The 13,821-nt window shown below is 38.7% G+C and overlaps 1 protein-coding gene and 1 pseudogene across 1 annotated transcript in view; one reads left to right on the plus strand and one right to left on the minus strand.

The window, feature by feature from the left end:
* The window catches only part of SND1 (staphylococcal nuclease and tudor domain containing 1), a 420,919-nt gene that overhangs the window by 202,053 nt on the left and 205,045 nt on the right, over positions 1 to 13,821 (plus strand). The window lies entirely within an intron of this gene.
* On the minus strand, positions 1,136 to 3,460 carry LOC144288450 (small ribosomal subunit protein eS8 pseudogene; annotated as a pseudogene).

Raw genomic sequence — 13,821 nt, forward strand, 5'->3', positions numbered from 1 at the left:
CTGACTTAAATCAAACCAATAGGAATGAATTTGCTGTTCCTGAACCAGTTCCAAAAATTGGTCTGTGCTTACCCATAAACCTTAGGTTATTGTTCTTTGGGGAGTGCCAGGTTCTTTAACATATTTTATGATATGGGGGGCCTTAGGTTGTGTGAGGTCACTCATGGGCCCTTGAAATTTGGAAGAAGAGAATATATTAGTTGAGCTTTTCTGTCTGGGCAGTTTTCCTCAAAACTGTGTGATAGAACCATCTGGGGCACTTAAGAAAAAAATAATGGTTGCCCCATATATAAAATCTAGGTACCTATATTTGTTCCCCCTTTTGAAAAAAAAGATTTTATTTATTTGAGAGAGACAGCAAGTATGGGGGCGGTGGCTAGAAGCAGAGTCCCTGCTGAGCAGTGAGCTGTATGTGGAGCTCCATCCTAGGATCTGGAGATCATGACCTGAACTGAAGGCAGGTCCTTAACCTACTGAGCCACCCAGGCACATGCCCCCCCCATATTTGTTCTTTTAAAAATACTGTTCTGCACCCCTAGAGATTCTAGACTTACTGGCCTGACATAGGGCCTGGCATTGGTATTTTGAATGGTAATTCTAATGTGCAGCCAGTGTTAATAAGCACTATGAAAAGAAATCTGAAGGAAACAGGAAGTTCCAAAACCAACATTTTTCTCTCTTCTCAGATAAGTATAAATATACGTAAGAGAGAATAAAAGAAACTTTACAAATTATTTTTTCTTAGATCAGTTTTGGTCCCTAAGCCTAGCCTTTTACCTCCACTAATTTCTGTCGCATTAACTCTGCCTAGAAATAAGTACAGAGTGGCAGAGCAGTGGAGGGGCTAAAGGGGTAATGATTATTTCCAGGTCTGCCTCCAGCATGTAGCATGACCTTGGTCATTTACCTACTCTCTTCCCCTAAGGCCCTAATCTGGCCTTTTTTGAAGAAAAAAAAAACTAACAAATAATATTGCTAATATTCTTTAATATCTTAGTGTCTCTTTTTAGTAATTTAAAGTTTCTTTAAACCTGTTCTCAACATTCTTAAGAAAGAGAACTTGAACTAGGGGTGTGTTTAGGGGTGAGAGAAGTAGTAGCAGTGATGCGAGAGGTTTTCCTACTGGCTTTAAAGTCTAGCCATGGATTTTTTTTTTCTTCAGAGCAATAAGCTAGAACTCTAGCTTCTTGTCCTCCAGCTCATAGCCATCTCCTCAGCCACACTGGCCTGGTCTTGAAGTGATGCATGCAAAAAGCTTGCCTTAGTGGAACTGCTCCTCCAGAAGACTGGCATTCTTTTTCCTTTCATCATATTTCTTAATTTTTTTTTTATTGTTTTTTGATTAAAATCTCTTCCTCCTCAGGAGTCTGCTTGTGTCCCTTGCAACCCCGGGGCCGTACATAGTGGGACTCCTACCACTATCTGTAAGGTGTGCTGTCATTCAGCACGATGCAGTTCTTCACCAGAGTCTTGGGGCTGACCAGTTAGTTCATTGGCAGATGCATTGTAGACAGCATCAGGAATTTTTGTTTTGTTGGTTCAACACTCAGAGCCCCAAGAAAAGTTCCCCATGTCCAGCCTCAAGGCACAGTTCTTTTTACTGCCTCCCTGAACATGGATTGTGTGTATGCAGTGAGGGCCAGTCTTAGTATTGGCAGCAGGATGTCCCAGCTCATACTTCTCTTCTTATGATAGATAGGCCTTTCTCTTGACCCTTGTCTTGTGGCTTTTGTGCCAATTGTAATGAGTGAGGCCTATATCGCCCTCTGCGAAAGAGCTAGCCTTGGATTTTCCCTTATGTAGCCCTCCCTCCCCAGATTTTAATCATAAACACTAGATTTAGTTTGAAGTCTGTGGATTTGCAGAATCAACTTTATCCAAATAATTAATTCTTAGTTATTACTGCCAATCGACTTAATGGCCTTATTGCCATTCACCACTGACGTGACCTCGAGTTAAATTGTGTACCTGAGGTAACAAGGTGTAGAACATTGGAAAGAGCTTTGAACTTAGACTTCTAATTTTCCTTTTACTTTATCTGTAATTATCATATTCATAGGTTTTCGTCTAGTTGGCAACTATTGTTTTCATTTTCTCCTTAAGAGGAATTCTTTGTCTATATGAAGTGTTGTTGCTAACTAAGCCAAACTATATCTTTTAAATATTTTGGGGGACCAAAGAAATTCAAGTATAATCTATTTGTTGGACTCAATAAATGCCAGTTGTGGGGTTTACTAAAGACTCGAGCCAATAGTTAAATATTGAAGAAGCCCTAGAGTTAATTGTTTTCTTTTGGGAGTGTAGATTGATGCATCTGAAATTAATGATGTATGTTTTGATGATTGAGGCATAATTATTTGGCAACCTTTAATCCAAATTAATATCCTCAAGAGATTTGCTATTTTATCCTAATGCCCTTCTAGATACAACCACATTTATGACTCTAGCTGTTTTGTTGCATACCTTTCTGTTTTTATAAACAAAGCTTATACTCAGCTGGTTTATACAAGTTTGAAAAACTAGCCAGTGCCATATGTTAAATATTTTGAATATTATCTGATTATAAGACATAAGAATTTGCATTATATCAACTCGTCTTAGAGAATCCTTCAAGACTTGTTTTCAAGGAGAGATGTCATTCTCTCACAGTAGCTTGGCAGAGAGGGGAGGAATCAAGAACAAGAAGTATTCCTGTTTTGGTTTGGATTGTTTGAATCACATGCGCGCGCGCACACACACACACACACACCTGCACTCAAAAAAAGAAGTAAAATCTGGCCAGTGTCAGGCCTCCCTTCTCCATCTTACTGTCTTTAGGAGATTATTCCCCCCACCCCCAAATTCTGTTCCTTGTGATTTTGAGATGATAATTTCCTGTTTATGACATAACATATATGTTAGCCACTATCTCTCCTGTAGTAGCAAAATTGGCTGTGACAGCCATACAGTTAGTTTTTTAAAAAACCAGGTAATTCATTTCTGAATTGGAACTTGTTTCTTTCTAATCAACCTGGTAATGTATTACAGACATCACTGTCAGCAGTGGCTACAGAAGTGATTTAATGCTGGGTTTTAATGACTCCTTCATTAATCTTAGTATTCTGGGATTTATCACTCACTGGCCTTTGACCACTGGAAATGATGAAAACTTTGATTTCATGCATATTGGATAACACTGGCCTGTTGCCGCCAGAGCCGTGAATCTTGCCTCGGCAGTGGCATGTGTGATTGAGAGTGCTGCGGATGGATGGCTGCTCTCCCAGGCCATGTGCTGCTGCCGAAGGGGTGAACACAATGTCTTTATCAGCTCAGGGTGACCTTTTCCCAAGACAGCTGGATTTGAAGTAGGAGTCTGCTCTGATAGCTTCATCTCCTGGACAGATCTCTCAACTTGTGAAGTCAGGCTCACCTTATCAGCTATTTCCTGAAAAATGCTTGCATTGAGAATGTGTATCTTCATGTCTTTACATAGAACATTTTTTTCCCCTAGCCAAATAGATTTTATAGTAGGGAAACATGTTTAAGACTATCAAGTCTACCTCCCTCATTTTATGAACAAGGCTAGGTCCAGGATGAGTAACACAACTAGGCCAGTGTCAATGATAATGAAAACCAACCAGAGTAATCACCAACCCACAATACTTACTATTTGCCTGACGGAATTGAAGTATAGTCTTCTATTTCTTGCTCACCACTGCTTCATGACGTAACATTCATCGTGCTGCAAGTCCAGTTTTCCATGTGACTTTTCACTGTACTGCATGCCTTCTGCTGCCACAGAGATGACAGTGTTGGTTGCTTTCCTTACTCTTAGTGGTGGCACTGTGAGTGCTCCTTGGAAGAGAGGGGCTAATTTGTGTACTCTAGAGTCTTGTACGCTAGAGCATAGTATTCTAAATGCCAGACACAGGCCTTCCCTGCCTGCCAGTGCTCAGAAGAGAGGGTCTTCACAGAGGCTCATGTACTACTGAGTGCTTCCTCAGTTAATTTTTTTTTTTTTTTAAGATTTATTTATTTGAGAGAGTGTGTGCACTACCGTGTGCCCGCGGGGGTGGTGAAGCAAAGGGAGAGAGAGAAAGAGCATCTTAAGTAGACTCTGGGCTGAGTGTGGAGCCTTACACAGGATTTGATCTCACAACCTACTGCACTACCCAGGTGCCCCAGTTAGTTTATTTTGAACACACCAATGAGCTTGATAAAACCTCAGTCCGTGGTACATGAAGATCGCATTGCAGAATCATAAAAATGAGCCAAATTTTTTTTTCCACAGTGTAATACTTATTCTGTTGAGTATGTCTCCCTAACTGCAAGTGCTGGATGTCATAGGAAGTGACCTTTTATGTATTATTTTTTTAAGCAGGTTCCATGTCCAGCGTGAGGCCTGAACTCTCACACTCCTGAGATCAAGAAGAGCTGTGTGCTCTGTGACTGAGCCAGTCAGTCAGGCACCTCAGAAAGTGACCTTTTAAAGTTCTCTCTCTCTCTTTTTTTTTTTAAACAGTACTGTAAGGCAGGGGTGACAACCTTTTCTGTAAAGGACCAGATAGTAAATATTTTTTGCTTTGAAAGCCATAAGGGCTTTGCTGCAACTATTCAGCTGTGCTTTGCAGCCATAGACGATATGCAAACAAGTGGGTGTGGCTATGTTCTGATAAAACTTTAGTTAAAAAGAGACTGAGTCTGTAGGGACTTAAGCTATGGAGGAATGAATAGATACCTGTAGAACAAGTAATAAAACCAGCCATCCAAATGTTATGAAAATGAATCCTTGTGACTTAAAGTATTTCTGATAACAACATCATATGTAGATTCCCAAACAGTTATGTGTAAAAATCTTAAGGTAGATAAGTTGAAAGAAAACAATCTTAGAAAGTGGCTCTGATGATGGTGTACATTGTATATTGCATACACTTACAGAGAGTTTAGCTTGAGGACTACTGTTTCTGAAATGTTTTAAACAATACCTCTAAAAAATAAATAAATAAACAATACCTCTAGATTAATAAGTATTTTAAATATTTGATGGTTTCAATTATATCCAAAGAGTTGTATATTCAAAATGAACAAGAAACCACCCACCTTGGAAACCTGGTATCCCTTTATCTGCAAGTGCATTTCTTGTAATGTTTTCTCTTGACCCTGGAAGCTCACTTTCTGAGGAATTGCTGGTTTTGGAAATTATTTTCAATACATTCTGATGGCTTTTCACTTCCTTCTAATTGCATTGGCTCTATACTAGTCACCGGTGATAGGACAATTCATTTCCTCTTCCATTCTACTTCTTAGGGATTGTGCTCTTCTAATTATTTGGTTCTGGGAACTGTCCTTGTTTTTCTAGATGTCGGATTCCCATTTTTTGTTTAGTGCTACCCTGGGTCAGTCTAGAACCCCTGAATCTGTAAAACAGCAAAGGCTTTCCTGTTAGTATTGTATTACTTGCTACCATTCAACTTTCTGATTTCTTTTTGCATTTCTCCCTTTGTCACTGTCCCCAGATCAGCTCTGACTTCACCTTTGTCTTCCCTTTTGAAATTTTCAACCTGATCTAATTCAAGGCGGCACCGCCCTGCACACTAGGTTAGCCAGTCTCCTAGAGATAGATTTTCTTTTTGTTCAGCGTGCCCCTTTTCAGATGCATCTGGAATAACAGCTGTATTCCCACTCCTGAATAAAATATTTTAGGAAAATGTCTCATGGTGAAGCATCTGGACCTTTAGGCAAGATTGGGGGTAAACTTCAGATCAGATTCATCACCAGCAGAGTGGGAGGACCAATTTTTATGGGGCGGAGACAGATCACATGAATGAGGATATGACTGAACTGGTGTTACAAGAGCGCCATTTGTATCTATTAAATGTAAGGGATTAGATAATCTGTCATTATGCTATTTCTGGGTAACAGATGGTGGAGAGTTCTGCATCTCAACAGCAGTATTCACCATGGGGGAAATTAGCTTGCACCCAGATCAGCAGTCAGGCAGGAATTCCATTGAGAGAGAGAGAGAGTGAGGGAGAGAGAGAGAGAGAGAGAAAGAAACTACTGGTGATTAATTAGTGCGTCCCTCTAAGGACATCTGCACGTATGCTGGCTTTCTCGAATTTCTCTAGAGCTTTACTTATTCTTGCCTATTGCCCTTTGTAACTTACCAGACCTCTTTGCTCCTATAAAGAATTGAAGGTGGTTTTTCTCCATTTGGTTAATTTAGAAAGATCAAGATTAGAAGTAGGTTAGGTAAATGTGGCTCAGAGCAGTAGCATACTGCATATTTCTTCAGAGGAAAGATGCCATACAGCTACTGAAAATACTGTTGATGATCAGTCTTTAGAAATGAACTTCAAAAAAAATAATAAAAATTAAAAAAAAAAGAAATGAACTTCAGAGGTGAATTGAGAAGCAGGAAAATGGATGTGCTCTTTCTGAGTGCTTTTGATGTATATGTATTTAAAAGATATAATGAAGTGTCCTTTGGCTTCACATATTCTAAGGGTTAATCTTGATCCTGGTATATTTTCTCTGTAAATGGTTTCCCATCGGTCTTTTGTTAATGCAGAACTTCACCTATCCCCTGAATGGTGGTGATTATCAGCTTTATTACTCTTTGCTTATCCCTCCTAACTTAACCACATACCTGCTTTCCATTACCATTTGTATGTCCTGCACTCATCTCAAAGCTAATATGTTTAATAATAATGTTGATTTAAAATGGTGGCTTTCCAACTTGTGTGCCCTGGAATCCCCTGTGTAGGTTATTAAAAAAGCACGCCAGGCAATGGAATGAACTCTACTTTTGTAGGGCTCACTGATTTTATTTCTTTTCATATCAGTCTGTGACGTAGTGAGCTTGGACTATCTAGGATCTAACCAAGAATCTAGGATCATTTTGAAGAATTGTCCAAGTTGATTGGACAGCTGTTAGAATTGATCACTGCTCATACAGGGTATAGTTCCAGATGTACTTTAAATAGGCATGGTCATTGAGGTTTAATGGGTCGATAAATTGGATTATTGCACCATCATTCAAGAATCAGAGCAAACATTTTGGACTGCAATGCCTGAATGTTGGGGGCAAGGCAGGGACAAACCATCCATAGCTTCCGTTCCTAACAGGAGCTGAAATAACTGAAGATGTTTGATCCTGCCTTCGTGGCTCTGGAGGCCTTGGGAGGAGAAGCAGTTTAATTAGGAAGGGTTGTAGATTGATTTGTTAACAAATTCCTATATTGATTCTTTCCTGTTACTTTTGCCATTACTCTACTTCTTGTACTCAACAACTCAGACCTTGGTTAATTCAGTAGCCTTTTCCATAAGCCTTTCCTAACTGCAAGTTATCCCATTTCCATTTCTTCCTGCATACTGATACTGGCTTGATTCCCCATTAGTGCTTTTTTTGTATTATTTTACCACAGTAGCTATTTCAGATTTTCACAACTATATTCAGTCCAGCCCTCTACTCTCTTCTCTCTTCCCTCATTCTCAGCAGACAGCCTCATCTCCTACTTTATGGAAAAAATAGGAATTTCTGTAGAAGATGCCTTAAACTGGTTCTCACAGCTCCACACCTGTCTTTCCCCTGCTTGCTTGCTTGCTTATCTCTTGCCTTCCCATCTACATGGAAGACTTCAGCCTCTTTCTTTCTGAGCTAATTTTCCTATATACTCTGAATTCTCTCTTTTGATCTCCTAGGGATTTTGTGCCATCAGTTATCCCTTTTCTTTTTAACTAATTTTTAAAAATTATCCTCCAGTCCTCTCTATATTATAGCTACTTTTCTACTTCTTGCCTTCTCTTCACAGCCGAGTTAATTAAAAGAGTTAAAAGAAATTTTAATCCTATCTCCATTTGCTCCTCTTTCCTTTACCATCTGCTTTGACCTCTCCACATCATTGACAATGAGCTTACCTAGGAGACCAGTGCTTCCCTTAAGGACATTTCTCAATCCTTGCTTGTACTTGATCTCTGCATTATTTAAAATTTACCACAATTTTTTTTTTTTTTTTTTTTAATTCTCTCCTTTCTTTTAGTATGGCATACTTGACTGGCTTTTCTTCTACAACTCTGATTACTTCTCTTCAATTTGCTTTTGAGTGTTCATTAAATATTTGTGCTTCACAGGCTTCCGTCTTTGTCCGTTTTCTTACCCCACCTCAGTCTCCAAGGGTGATCTCATTCAACCCATTGCTTCAGTTTTTAGGTAGATGTTGCCAATCCCCAAACCTAGGTCTCTAGCCCAATTCTTTTTACCAGGCTTTCCCCACCAGTATATCCAAGTACTTAGTGCATCTCACTTCTTAGATAGCAGAACTCAATAATGGTTCAAAGTGAGCTCATGTTCTCCCCTTTAAAAAGCTATTCCTTCCCTTGAATAATCCTATATCTTGATTGATGGTGCCACCATTTATTCAGTCTTCCCTTCCACTAATCAAAGTGTCATCTTTATCTCTTCCTCTCTCACTCTCCATACCCGATTATCCATGGGTATATATCACGTTCATTCAAGCCTTTTTCTCCTAACTGCCTGGTTTATGCTGTCTCCTTCCTGGTCTTACTCCCTTCTGATCCATTTTCCCCACTACTGCTGCAGTTGGCTTTCTGATACACAAATCTGATTGTTATTCTCCTGCTTAAAAGTCTTCATTAATCATCCACAGCCTCTAGGATTAATACAAACCTGTGATCTAGGCCTTGCTTACCTCTCTGTGTTTATATTTAATACTCTCTGGCTCTCATCCATCATTTCTGTAAAAAAAAAAAAAAAAAAAAAAAAACCAAAAAAAACCTCACTATTTTTGTTTGAAGTCCTTCTGCTCTGTTTGGAACATACATTTCTCCTACTCATCCTTCAGCATTTCACCTCTTATGGAAGCTTTACACTTAGGTACCCTTCCCAGACAAGACCCTAACTGGGCCTCTGTGCATGTGCTTCATCAGCACCCAGTGCTTACTTACTGTAAGGTTCTGGGCGCTTCAAAGCCTCTCTCTCTTTTTTTTCCCCCCGGTCCATATTGCAATTTTTGCCACATACCAGGTCTTTGAGATAACCAATGCTCAAATACCTTCCATGGCTTCCCATGTTTATCTGTCTCCTTTCTAGACTCACCTGGGTTAGACCTGAAATGTAAATGTTCTCTGCCTCACATGGAACCATTTAGATTTTTAGCTTTGTCTGGGACCCTAGAGGTTATTCACTTTAGTTCCATTGGTATGATAGGACAGAAAAATGGAACTTGAAAGGTAAATATCTTTTGTCCGGTTTCTTCTAATTAAAGCCAGAATTGGTCTCATGATTGCAAATCTAAACAAAGTGCAGCTTCATTTATATGTAATCCCTAAGTTGCACCTTTTCCATAGGCCACATAAATATAACATGTTTGTTTTACTTTTCTACTTTGGTTTATGGGCTGGGTTTTTTTTTTTTTTTTTTTTTTTTCTTGTCTATTCAGCAGGTTAATTCTTTAGTACATGATGTGCCAGGTACTCTTGTCACTGAATATAAAGTAATGAATACTCTAGAGAGAAATCTGTCTTTTAGGCAGGAACTTCCATTCCAGTGGTGGCAAACAAAACAAAACAAAAACAAAATATGTAGATGGTCAAAGTGTTGTAGAGAAAATAAAGCTGAGGAAGAGTAGAGGAGGTATTCCAGGGTTGGAAGGAGGCAGATTTTCAGTAGGATACTCAGGCCTCACTGATAAGGTGACAGGAGCAAAGACTTGAATGAAGTGAAGGAGCAAGTGGTACAAAGGTAAAGAGAACAGCAAGGACAAAGATCTTGTGTGCAAGTGTGCCTGGATAGAAAGAATGTGTTGTGGCTGGAGCAGGGGAGCCAAGGCATGGCCAGTGAGAGATGAGGTTAAATGAGACTGGGAAGCTTGAAGGGTAGCTGATCCTATAGGTTCTTGTAAGCCACTCAAGTATTTGGCTTCTACATTGAATGAGATAGGAGCCATTGTGAAGGGTACCTGGATGGCTCAGTGTCTGCCTTTGGCTTACTTAGATCAAGATCCTAGGGTCCTGGGATTGAGCCCCACGTTGGGCTCCCTGCTCAGTGGGGAGCCTGCTTCTCCCTCTCCTGCTGCAGCTCCCCCTGCTTGTACTCTTGCTTGTGTTTCCTTCTCTCTCTCTCTCTCTCTCTCTCTCTCTCTCTCATAAATAAATAAATAAATAAATAAATAAATAAATAAATAAATAAATAAATAAATAAAAAAAATCTTGAGCCCTTGTGGAGTTTTGAGCAGAGAAGTAATGGCAAGTTTTGTTGACTTTAATCTTTAAAGGATTATTCTGGATTGAGGATTATTCTGATTGAGAATGGAGCTTAGAATCTTTGCTTTTGTTTTCTTTTTAAAACTAAATTCGGGATCCCTGGGTGGCGCAGCGGTTTGGCACCTGCCTTTGGCCCAGGGCGCAATCCGGGAGACCCTGGATCGAATCCCACGTCGGGCTCCCGGTGCATGGAGCCTGTTTCTCCCTCTGCCTGTGTCTCTGCCTCTCTCTCTCTCTCTCTGTGTGACTATCATAAATTTAAAAAAAAATAAAAAAAAAAAGATTTAAAAAAAAAACTAAATTCAAGTTTTTTTACTTTTTTCTTTTTTAACTTTTATTTTGAAGTAATTATAGTTTTACAGAAGTTGCGAAAGTAGTACAGTGGTCTATTCCATATACCTTTTAGCCAGTTCTCCCCAACGGTTATAATTTATATAATTATAATAAAATGTCAAAGCCAAGAATGTGGTGTTGGTGCAGTGTACGTGTCTGCCATTTTTATCACATGTGTAGATTCATGTGCACACCACCACAATCAAGGCAGAAAACAATTCAGTCATCAGAAGGATCTCCCTTGTGTTACTACCATGCCATTCCCCTCCCAACATCCATGACAACCATTAATCCATTTTCCATCTCTATAATTTTGGCATTTCAAAAACATTATATAAATGGAATCCGACAGTGTGCAATCTATTGATGTTGACCTTTTTCATTTAGCATAATGCCTTTGAGATCCAACTGAGTTGTGTGTAGCAATAGTTTTTCCAGTCTTTATATGAAACTGGAGGCAGGTTATCATGATGGAAAGATGCTTATTTTATGACTTGAGACCTGAGTTCTAATCCAGGTCAGTCAATAAATAGTTTCCTAATCTGAGATTTAGAGACCTTACAATCCACAAAATGAGAGAATTGGAGTAGAACAACACTAAGGCCCTTTCAGCTCAAAATTCTGTAGTTAAAATGAAGTATTTCTGATATTTCCTTATGGTCTGTAGTAATGAAGTCAACATCTCTTGTTAATATTTACTGTGCGGTAATATTCTATTGTCTCATAAGGACTACTCAAGAAACATAATTGTTTTATTGACATGTTGCTGCTACTTTTATTACTCAAGTGAAAGCATGATAGGCCAAAACAGTACTTGGCAAACTATGTAAAGGTGAGTCTTTGATTTTTCTTCACTATGTTCAGTGATAAGATTAGAAGTAAACCTCCTACTCTACCTTATCTAGTGAGCCTCAGAGGTTCAAGAAATGTAATAAATTCCTGCTAAATGTCAGTTCTACTCTTGAATCCGTTTTTGGAACACATTTCTACTAGTGCATAAAGGCAGTTTCTTGCCATTGAAAAAGGTACTTAGCCTAAGTATAAGGAACTAGCCAGATGTTACCAAAATGTTGGTCTTTAGTTTCTTTGGTAGAAGATATACCATATACATATATTCTTTTATTTACTCATCCTTCTGTCCTCTTTTTTAATATTCCAGAACATTTGGGGAATGCATTATATCTTTAAGAAATAGTATACATCAAACAGTTGAATAGAATAAATATTTGTCAAGAATAAGTATTTGTTGAGAATACATAAATATCAAACATCCTTGCCTCCCACCCTTTTTCACCCCTATCCACGGAAAGGATAGGGCTATTAAAGTCCTTAGTAGAAGGGTTGGAAGAAATTGTGCCTGCTTCCACAATATTCTATAAACCACAACCAGAAATGTATATTAACACACCTCAGTGTTTATATACTTACTGAAACAATACATTATCTACTTTGCTTTGAATATTATCAGCTAGTGCTGTATAAAAATACTTGTAAAGATGAAGCTATTATTGAATATATATGACTATTGATCTGTAATTGCTAGTTCCTTTTTTTAAAGCTTAGTTTGTTTGTTTTTTTAAGATTTTATTTATTTATTCATGAGAGAGAGAGAGAGGCAGAGACACAGGCAGAGGGAGAAGCAAGCTCCATGCAGGGAGCCCGACATGGGACTCGATCCCAGGTCTTCAGGATCACACCCTGGGCTGAAGGTGGCGCTAAACCACTGAGCCACCTGGGCTGCCCTGCTAATTCATTTTTAAATTATGTTCTAGTTCCCATATATTCTAATTTATTTTATAGAGAATTTAGATCTGCTCCCTTATTTTATAGATACAGAAGCTGGTATAGACTTAGCTTCTTCACAAGAGTTTAAACAGCCAGAGAGCTGGGTTAAGAACTGAGATCCTCTGCCCTGAATCACTGCTCTGTGTCATGAGTTCTTTATGAAACAAGCTCATAATTGCTCTCTATGGCCACAAAGGGCTGGAGGAAGTGGGAAACATTAAGTGGCTTTCACTATTGAAGAATAAATATAAATGCTGTGTATAACTTCTCTCTTGTTGGATGAAGGAGAATTGATCAACATTTTTCAACATTTCTTTTTTATCATATTCATTTGTTTTACTATGTTATTCTTTTTACCCATTTTTCATAGTTTATCTAAAGATTTTTTTTTGCCCTATTAAAGTGCTGATATGAAATAATGCCTTGTGTTAGACCCTCTTTTAAAAACAAGCAAACAAAAACCTCTGCCACACTATAAATGTCTTTTAAAAAGTTGGTTTCCTTTCATGTGCATTTTGAAAGGCCATCAGACCAAACAAACAAAGCTAATATGGAATGTTTTTAGTTCCTAAACATACAAAATTGTTTTAACTGGTAAGCACTTTATCACCTCTAATTTGTTTTTTTCCATTAAAATGAATGTAGTTGGGACATCATTTTTGTTTAGAAACTCAAATGAAATAACTAGTAGAATATCTCTTTTACTAACAATAGGCCTTCTTTACATTCACCTTGTTCACCCATTCTTAAAAACCGTTATAATTGATCCCTGCACCTGAATATAGTAGTAATTCTGTAAAGGCATAGACCCATGTTTTCTTGACTTTATGATATTTGCCTTTCATATTACACATTTTAATTAATGTTTATGGACATTTCTCAACTGACTTATATTCTCTCAGTGGCAATATCCTCAAAGCCACCCTTCACTACTCTCCTTTTCCTGCACTTCTGCTTTTTCCTTAGGAAAGTGGCTAGAACTGTTAGGTTATAGATTGGTTGGAGAACATCAGAGGATCGAGTGTTCAGTTACAGATCATACCAATAAGTCCTTAACTCAGCTAGTAGTGAGAGCAAGATAGAGTTGTCCTCCCTAACACTAAGTACCTAAGCAAAAAGGTAAAGGTTAGTGCTGTCCAGCCACCAGCCCTGGATCCTGTGGTAGGATGAGATTTGGGTAATTCAGTGGAACTCTGGAAGAGAGCACCTTATATGGCCTTTTTCTTTTCTTTTCTTTTCTTTTCTTTTCTTTCTTTTTTTTTTTTTTTTTAAGATTTTATTTATTTATTCATGAGACACAAAGAGAGAGAGGCAGAGACATAGGCAGAGGGAGAAGCAGGCTCCATACCGGGAGCCTGATGTGGGACTCATCCTAGAACTCCAGGATCATGCCCTGAGCCCAAGGCAGGTGCTCAACCACTGAGCCACCCAGGTGTCCTT

The sequence above is a fragment of the Canis aureus genome, chromosome 18 (genome assembly GCF_053574225.1).
Source record: "Canis aureus isolate CA01 chromosome 18, VMU_Caureus_v.1.0, whole genome shotgun sequence".
Lineage (NCBI taxonomy): Eukaryota > Metazoa > Chordata > Mammalia > Carnivora > Canidae > Canis > Canis aureus.